Raw genomic sequence first — 8061 nt, forward strand, 5'->3', positions numbered from 1 at the left:
ATTGACCAAGCATAAAAGTCATGTCAGGGACGACATGAACACAGAGGGGGGGAGTGTTGAGCCAACAGAGGATCACACCCACATTTTTACTCACACTCATCATTTTGTAACCATTGATTGTAATAAATGTCTTTCCAACATTAATTTTGATTTGAGCCATTCATTAAGTAACGGGACTCAATTGCATTCCAGCTTGTAATCCCGAAGTAATTTCACTTGCTGATGTAATTAGTTAGAGATGTTCTCACCTCCAAGGCTGAGGTATATAAGCCAAAGTTTTTGTAACCTAAAGAGGCAGATTATTAATCAAAGTGAGTTTTCTGAGCACCGTGACTGTGTCTGAGAGAGAGAGAGAGAGAGAGAGAGAGAGAGAGAGAGAGAGTCTTATCTACTTTCTACGCGAGCTACGGAGCCGCCATTGGAGAAGCGACACCGCCATTGTGTTAGCAACGGCGAGAGCTACGCACAGATACCAAGAGTACGCGCTATCGGCTTCTATGTGTGGTAAATTCCTACGAGCTTCGGTGTGAGTTTTCTTCCAACTCGTGTGTCGGAATTGAGCGTGCCGCATATCTATAGAACCACAACGAGTAGAGCTACACATTAGTACCATCGGGGTCAGGTTTTGGTCACCTGTATATTTCGGCCTGTCTTCATACGCGTTTACCACACGGAGTGGTTATAGGTTGAGTTTGCAGTTCAAGTCTTTAGGGTGTTGTTCTTACCTAGTGTATAGACTTCCCCTTGAGTTTGAGATCGATTCAATGATTCTAGATCCTGTTTCGTATAGCATTCGTTCGTAGTACGGATTTCAGTCACTTGCGTATTTTAGAACTTACATTTGATTTCCTTAGTAGTGATTGTCATTAGAAGGTCGAGTAGGTGATTTGACACCCACCTCGTCTGACAAATTCTGTTGTTGGTTGAGTTCTCGCTATTTAGCTTCCACTAGCGGCGTAACCGCCTTAACAAAATCCCACAAACCCCAACTGCTCAAAAAGACCCAACTATCTCAAGCTACTTATGCCCCTTTCTGTAAAAATCTCCACTCTATTGGCATTGGGAGTTGTTTCTATTGTTTTCTTTTGTATCTGGAGGAGGAGGAAAATGCAAAGTGCCAACCATACAGGTCTTCAGAACCACATGTACAATAAGAAACAAATTGTATCCATGCCTTGCTATAGCTATAACAAGCTAGGAAATGTGGCATGTGGTTTTATTGATGAAAACAAGGTGGGTGTAGGAGCATTCAGTAGTGTCTACAAAGCTACTTTAGTAGATAGATCAGCAGTAGTGACAATCAAGAAACTCAAGGAAGGTGTAATAAAGGAGGCCAATTTCTCTTCACAACTGAGCATAATTTGCAACATTCACCACTGCAATCTATTAGAAGTGCAAGGGTGGTGCTGTGAGAAAGCAGAGGCAATGCTAGTGTACAAGTACATGAGAAATGGAACCCTAGATAGATATTTGTATGGCCAAAAAATGGAAACTCTTGAGAGTCGGACCACGTTGAGAATCCTTGTTGGTGCGGCATTGGCATTAGATTACTTGTATACTTTCTTGTGGGAATATGTATTACATAGATATTTGAAGGCAACCAATGTGTTGCTGATAGAGAAATTTGAGCCCATGCTGGCTGATTTTGGACTTTCCTGTCTCATTGGCCACAATTCGGGAGAAATTACCATGACCGTCGCAGAGACACCGGGCTATGTTGCCCCTGAGGTGGTTTATGCAAGCAAAGTAACCACAAAATAATATGTGTATGGATTTGGATTACTTGCTCTAGAGGTGGCATTTTTCCGTTCCGCACTACAACGAGCAACAATCTCGTAGGACATCGTTTTCTAACTTGTCGATTGGGTATCGCTCCTCCACCAAGGTAGCCAACTCCTGAAGACTCTGGACCCGGCCATGCACGTTGAGCCTCCCAAAAGTAGCATTGGAAATGTGTTTTGCATGTTGCTCTCATGTGTTGTATCCCTTCCCCTGATTCAGGTATCTCAATCACTTTAGGGACATGTATCTCAAACACTTCATGGAGATACCCTATTGATTATGGAATCTCTTCCTGCAACAAGGCCATTGTATCCCAGAGCCCTAACCAACTTGCCAGCTACATCAGCATACTCCACTTTTGGGACCATAACAACCTCAGCTTTATAGGCCAATGCAAATAGCACCTTACCATTCGGCTACCCTTGCCTCGCAAGATGAACTCCAAGTTCAGAGCTCATAGCACAATGTAAATAAGCACTACAGTGGTGAATTATATATGATATCTGGGTGTAAGGACATATATAGAGAGAGAGAGATTACTCATAAGAGATACTTGCAATTATCTTGCTAGATATATACTACCAAAATGCATTGAGAACCTACTTACATGGAGGTCTCTGATATGATAGCATTGTCAAGAAGTGTGCAGTGTAACTAGGAAAGCATTGGGCCTCTAACTGTGAGATTTTGCAGCAAAATCAAGCAAGTCATGAAGGATTTGAAGCTAAAAACACACCCAAAATACAACCATGAAATCTTTACTTTGAAAAAGAGCCAAGATCAACTCAGAACTCTTGTGTGTGTAGTGATTTGGTTTAGCCTCGCTGCCAATTACACAATTGCAGTGCTCTTTTGCCCTGATAGAAACCCTAAATAAATACTTCAATTGTCTGGTGTAGCCATTTCATAAAAGCTTCAAAACTTCATTAGACATTCCCATGTAAGTATTTGAAGAGTGGAAACCCTAAATGGTGGCCTCACAACCTCGAATACATGGTTGGAATAGCATGGGGCTGCACTAGCAAACCATAGGTGGAGGCTTTGTAAGTATTTGAAGAGGGGAAACCCTAATTGGTGGTCTCACAGCCTTGAATACACAGTTGCAATAGCACGGGGCTGCACTAGCAAACCATAGGTGGAGGCTTTGTAAGTATTTGAAGAGGGGAAACCCTAATTGGTAGTCTCACAGCCTTGAATACACGGTTGCAATAGCACGGGGCTGCAATAGCGAACCATAGGTGGAGGCTTTGTATCTCTTCATAGAGAGTTCAAAGTGCTGGTTTTTTTTTCTAAAATGTTTCTTCAACCTTCATAGTCACTGCACTGTTAGTGATGTGGCATTTTGAGCCATTTTTGACCATTTTTGGGTGATTTTTTACCAATGTATGACCATTTTTTGTCATTAGTTGCCCAAAAATGCCCTTTTTGTTCGTAAAAAGTCCAAATGAGCTAGAAAAAATTGCTAAAATTGTGGGAAAAAACTACTATTCTTGTTGAGATCGTTCGCATTGAATTTTATAGGCAAAAAGAGTGTTCCACTTAGATACACTTGACATTTGTACATTCCTAAATTAAAATAGGCATATGTTCATGTGACAAAACATGCCATAGTGCCACGTCCAGGGCCTTGTTGTCTTGACAAGGAATATATGGAACTACAACGGTGGCATCTATTTTTGCATATATCACACTATGTACATTATAGCATTCGGTCCCACATACAAAAAGCATTGAGAGTTAGGCAGATATTCTAGTTTCACAATATGCACGTGCCTTGACACAATATCCACCCCCTCTAAATCTGCACATCCTCCTGCATGGGCCACACTTATTTTTTGCAGGTTCAATATTCATTTAAATCAACATACATATCAATTTTGTCATCACTTCCAATGACAGAGAGTGCATCATCATCTCTTTCTTCATCCTCATCCATACCATTTTCATAAAAGCCTTCATTTTGACTTTCTTGTGAAGCAAAGAATCTGTATCGCCTCTTCTTTTGAACAACTTAATTATTTTCCCCACTCATGCAATAAGTTTCATTCCCAAATACATGCTTAACCACATAAGGACCAAACCATCTTTTAAAAAGATTTCTTATTGTTGAATGCTACTTATCAAGACTATTGTCATACCTGGGGCGGTCACTTTTGAAAATGTGTATGCTATCACGTGAGTTAACCGGAGAGTATTATTAAAAGATCAAAATGTATACATACAGAGGGGGGTGGGGGTTTTTTAAATAGGCACGTAGTGTAAATATAGTATGTATATTGAGGTATTATTAATAACCTCTTGAACGCACATGATATAGGAAGTTTTTGATAAGTGACCGCCCCGGGTTGTCATACAACAACACCCAATCACCTTCCTCAATAGCTATATGTCTGAGCATGTGCCTTTTATCAAATATGTCCTTATTCTTCAACCTTGCATATTTAAATCATGCTACTACAATCTCAATATCTTGAGGCCTTCTTTCTAGTTAATGTATACACAAAGAAAGGTCTTCCCAACTCATTGCATCTTTCCAATGCAGTACATTCCACATGGGAATTACATACTCAATTGGAATTCTAGGTTTATGACCATACATCAACTCAAAAGGCATATAAACAGCAACTGACACCATGAAATACCAATTATGAGGGTGTAATATGACAAAACAAACATAACACCAATGGCACGTATGAGGTACCAAGCTCTCAAGTACACATGAAATTGTTCACATTTATGGAACATCTAGCTCTCTGCCATAGAATAAGACTCTAGTCTCCCAAGTGCGCGGAAGTTTTGTCACATCCCTCATTAATGGGAGGTAATATATCACATCATCGAGAAAAGCATTAGTGAAGTCATGATGTAAAATTATTGATTGACCAAACATAAGTGACAAACTCCACCAATGATGAGGCAACAACCATATAATCAAGATTTGAAGCATACAATACAAGGCCTTGATGGTGATGATGCTACAAGGCTATCGAGCCATTGACATATGATCATCAAGTAAAAAATTAGTTTAGCATTCATGTCATAAATAATACACAAAACATGAAGATTTTGTGATGGCTACAGTTTGTAATATCACGATTTCTCCAAGAAATTTCTAAAAAATTTAATTGTAACTTGTGGAGACTTTATCATATATGCAAGACTGTGTGCAAACTTAAGCGTGGTCAGAAGCATGCTCATGGAAATATAAAGCAACAATCCTATTATCCATGGCCTTTGATTTTGCTAAAACTTTTCTATCTTATGTCATTATGGACGTGGTCATCTATACATGCAACAAAGAGTTACGTATGGACTTGATGATAGTGGAAAACTTGATCCATGGATGACAAGGTTCCCGAGTCCATGACCTAAAAGTTGCATTTTACATTTTATGTAGAGAAAAGCATTGGAATCAAGGGACACAAAGGCTTTGAACGCACTGGAATCAACACACCGCTGAAATTTCCAATTAGACCAAATAAGAATCTCTAAGAGCCTACAAAGGAGACAACCACTATTCCAACAAGATTTGAATACCCCATTTGCTTCTTTTTTCCACCTTGCAAAATATCCAACCTATAGGCGATGGCACTTATCTACATGAAATCAAATGCATCTGAATCTATACGCTCATTCCTATAAAAATAGCGTGGTATTTTCTTAATGAAGCATGCAAGATAAAATGGTCACGCTAAATAGAGTACCGTTTATGGTTGTAGACCTCACGAGGCACTATTGTAGTATGATCTTAGCCATGATGAGCCACTGGTACATGCTCAAATCCTGCTTATGGCGAGCCCAGTTAACCTACTTGTTGCACATCCAATTAACCTGTGCTGCCAGAGTAGCTTAATGCTTTATAATTGGCATGAGTAGGTTGTGCATGCCTCATGAGTAGTCTCTTTCCCCTCTCTCCTTATCAACATGGTATCCGAGTAGTCCTTTCAAGGTAGGGATCGACCAAGGAAAGGATCGGTGATTGTGAGAAAGCTTTGTGATCGCACAACAATTAAAAGGTTGATCACAATCAATCTCACCAATTGGACGTACCAATTGGATGTTTTGAACAAGGTGCTCAGCTAGCCACTAGAGTAAGTCCTATAAAACATAGGCGCCAAAGAAAAGTCATATTTCTTGTCAACATAAGTTCATTTTCTATATAGTCATGTTCGTGGCCGCATGTTGAAGAGACTGTTGTATTCGCATGCAAAAGAGTTCCTATGTTTATCGTGGGCATGGTGGAAAACTTGCTCCATGGACGACAAGTTTCCTAAGTCCATGACCTAAAAGTCGCGTTTAACATTTTATGTACGGAAAAACATTGGAATCAAGAGAGACAAAGTCTTTAAAGGCACTAGAATCAACAAGCACACCTCTGAAATCACCAATTAGACCAAATAAGAATCTTTGAGAGCCTCCAAAGGAGCCAACCAATATTCCAACAAGATTGGAACACCGCATTTGCTTCTTTTTGCCATTGCAAAATATCCAATTTATACGTGATGGCACTTATTAACATGCAGACGACTGCAGCTGAATCGATGCGCTTATTTCTATTAAAATTGCTTGGTATTTTATTAATGTAGCATGCAAGATCAAATGTTCACGCTAAGTATAGCACCGTTTGTGGTTGTATTTGTCCTGAGTCACTACTACAGTATGATTGTAGCCATGATGAGCCACTACTACATGCTCAAATCCTGCTTAGTGCACTCTCAATTAACCAACTTGCTACATGCCCAATTTGCCTGTGCGGCCAGAGTAGCTCAATGCCTTATGTTTGGCATGAGTAGGTTGTGCAAGTCTCATGATTAGTCTCTCTCTCCTCTCTCATTCTCAACATGGTATCTGAGTAGGCATTTTGAGATAGGTTTAGACCAAGGAAAGGATCAGTGATTGTGGCAAAGCTTTGTGACACAACAATAAAAAGGTTAATTGCAATTAATCTCATAAGCTGGATGTTTTGAACAAGGTGTTGAGCTAACCACTAGAGTACAAGCATGTTTCATGAACAATCAATAGCCATACATAACATACGCACCAAAGAAAAGTCATATTTCTTATCAACATAAGTTCCTTGTCTATATAGTCATGTTCGTGGCCGGTTGTTGAAGAGACTGTTGTAGTCGCATGCAAAAGAGGTCCTATGTTTATCGTGGGCATGAGGCTTCAAGGAGGTTGTCGTGCATTGTAATCCTGAGGCTCAAATAGGTTGTCACAAGCTTATATTAGGTCTAATGCAAGCATAGGCTAAGCAATATTTATATGTCACTGTCTGCTTCAATCAAGACTAGCAACCTACTCATGAGACCTGCACAAGATCTAAAGTGTGGATTGTAAAAACTTATGGGGTTTGAGTTCTTCAGTTGTCTCATCTCTCTCTGCTCTCTCTCCTTCTCAATTCTTTGCTTGATCAAGTTTAACATGGTATGAGAGCACCAATGACAAAAAGGGTGTAATAAGATGATAACAACCATAGCACCAATGAGGATGAGGGTGCAATATGACAAAACAAACATAACACCATTGGCGAGTACCGAGATCTCAAGTACACAAATAATTGGTCATGTATTTATGGATTATCTAGGTCCGTGTGCCACAGAGCAAGACACTAGGCTCCCAAGTGCGTGTATGTTTTGGCACATCCCTCACTTATGGTGGTAATCTATGAAACATCCTTAAGAAAAGCATTAGTAAAATCATGATGTAAAATTATCGATTGAATAAATATAAGTGAAAAATTTCACGAATGATGAGGCAACAACCATACAATCAAGATTTTGAAGCGGATAGCACAAGGCCTTGATGATGATAATGCTACTATGCAATCGAGCCATTGACATATGATCATCATTTAACAGATTAGTTCAACATTCATGTCATCAATAATACACAAAAAAATGAAGTAATCATGATGAATTCAATAAGTAATATCACGATTTCTCCAAGAAATTCTAGATAATTTAAATGTAACTTGTGGAGACTTTATCATGTATGTAAGATTGTGTGTAAACTTCAACCTGATCAAAGGAATGCTCATGAAAATATAAAGGAACAATTCTATTATCAATGACCTTTGATTTTACTGAAAAGTTGCTATCTTATGGACGTGCTCATCTCTACATGCAAAAATAGGTTACGTATGGACTTGATGATAGTGTACAACTTGCTCCATGTATGACAAGTTTCCCGAGTCCATGAACTAAAAGTCGTGTTTAACATTTTACGTAGGGAAAAGAATTAGAATCAAGGGAGACCAAGGTTTTGAAGGACTTAGAA

General features: G+C 39.3%; 1 pseudogene; it reads left to right on the forward strand.

Moving 5' to 3' along the window:
* Positions 1 to 1170: 1170 nt before the first annotated feature.
* On the forward strand, positions 1171 to 2220 carry LOC147447162 (putative L-type lectin-domain containing receptor kinase S.7; annotated as a pseudogene).
* The last annotated feature ends 5841 nt before the right edge of the window (positions 2221 to 8061 follow it).

Source organism: Adiantum capillus-veneris, chromosome 11 (genome assembly GCF_014529385.1).
Source record: "Adiantum capillus-veneris isolate H3 chromosome 11, ASM1452938v2, whole genome shotgun sequence".
Classification (NCBI taxonomy): Eukaryota; Viridiplantae; Streptophyta; class Polypodiopsida; order Polypodiales; family Pteridaceae; genus Adiantum; species Adiantum capillus-veneris.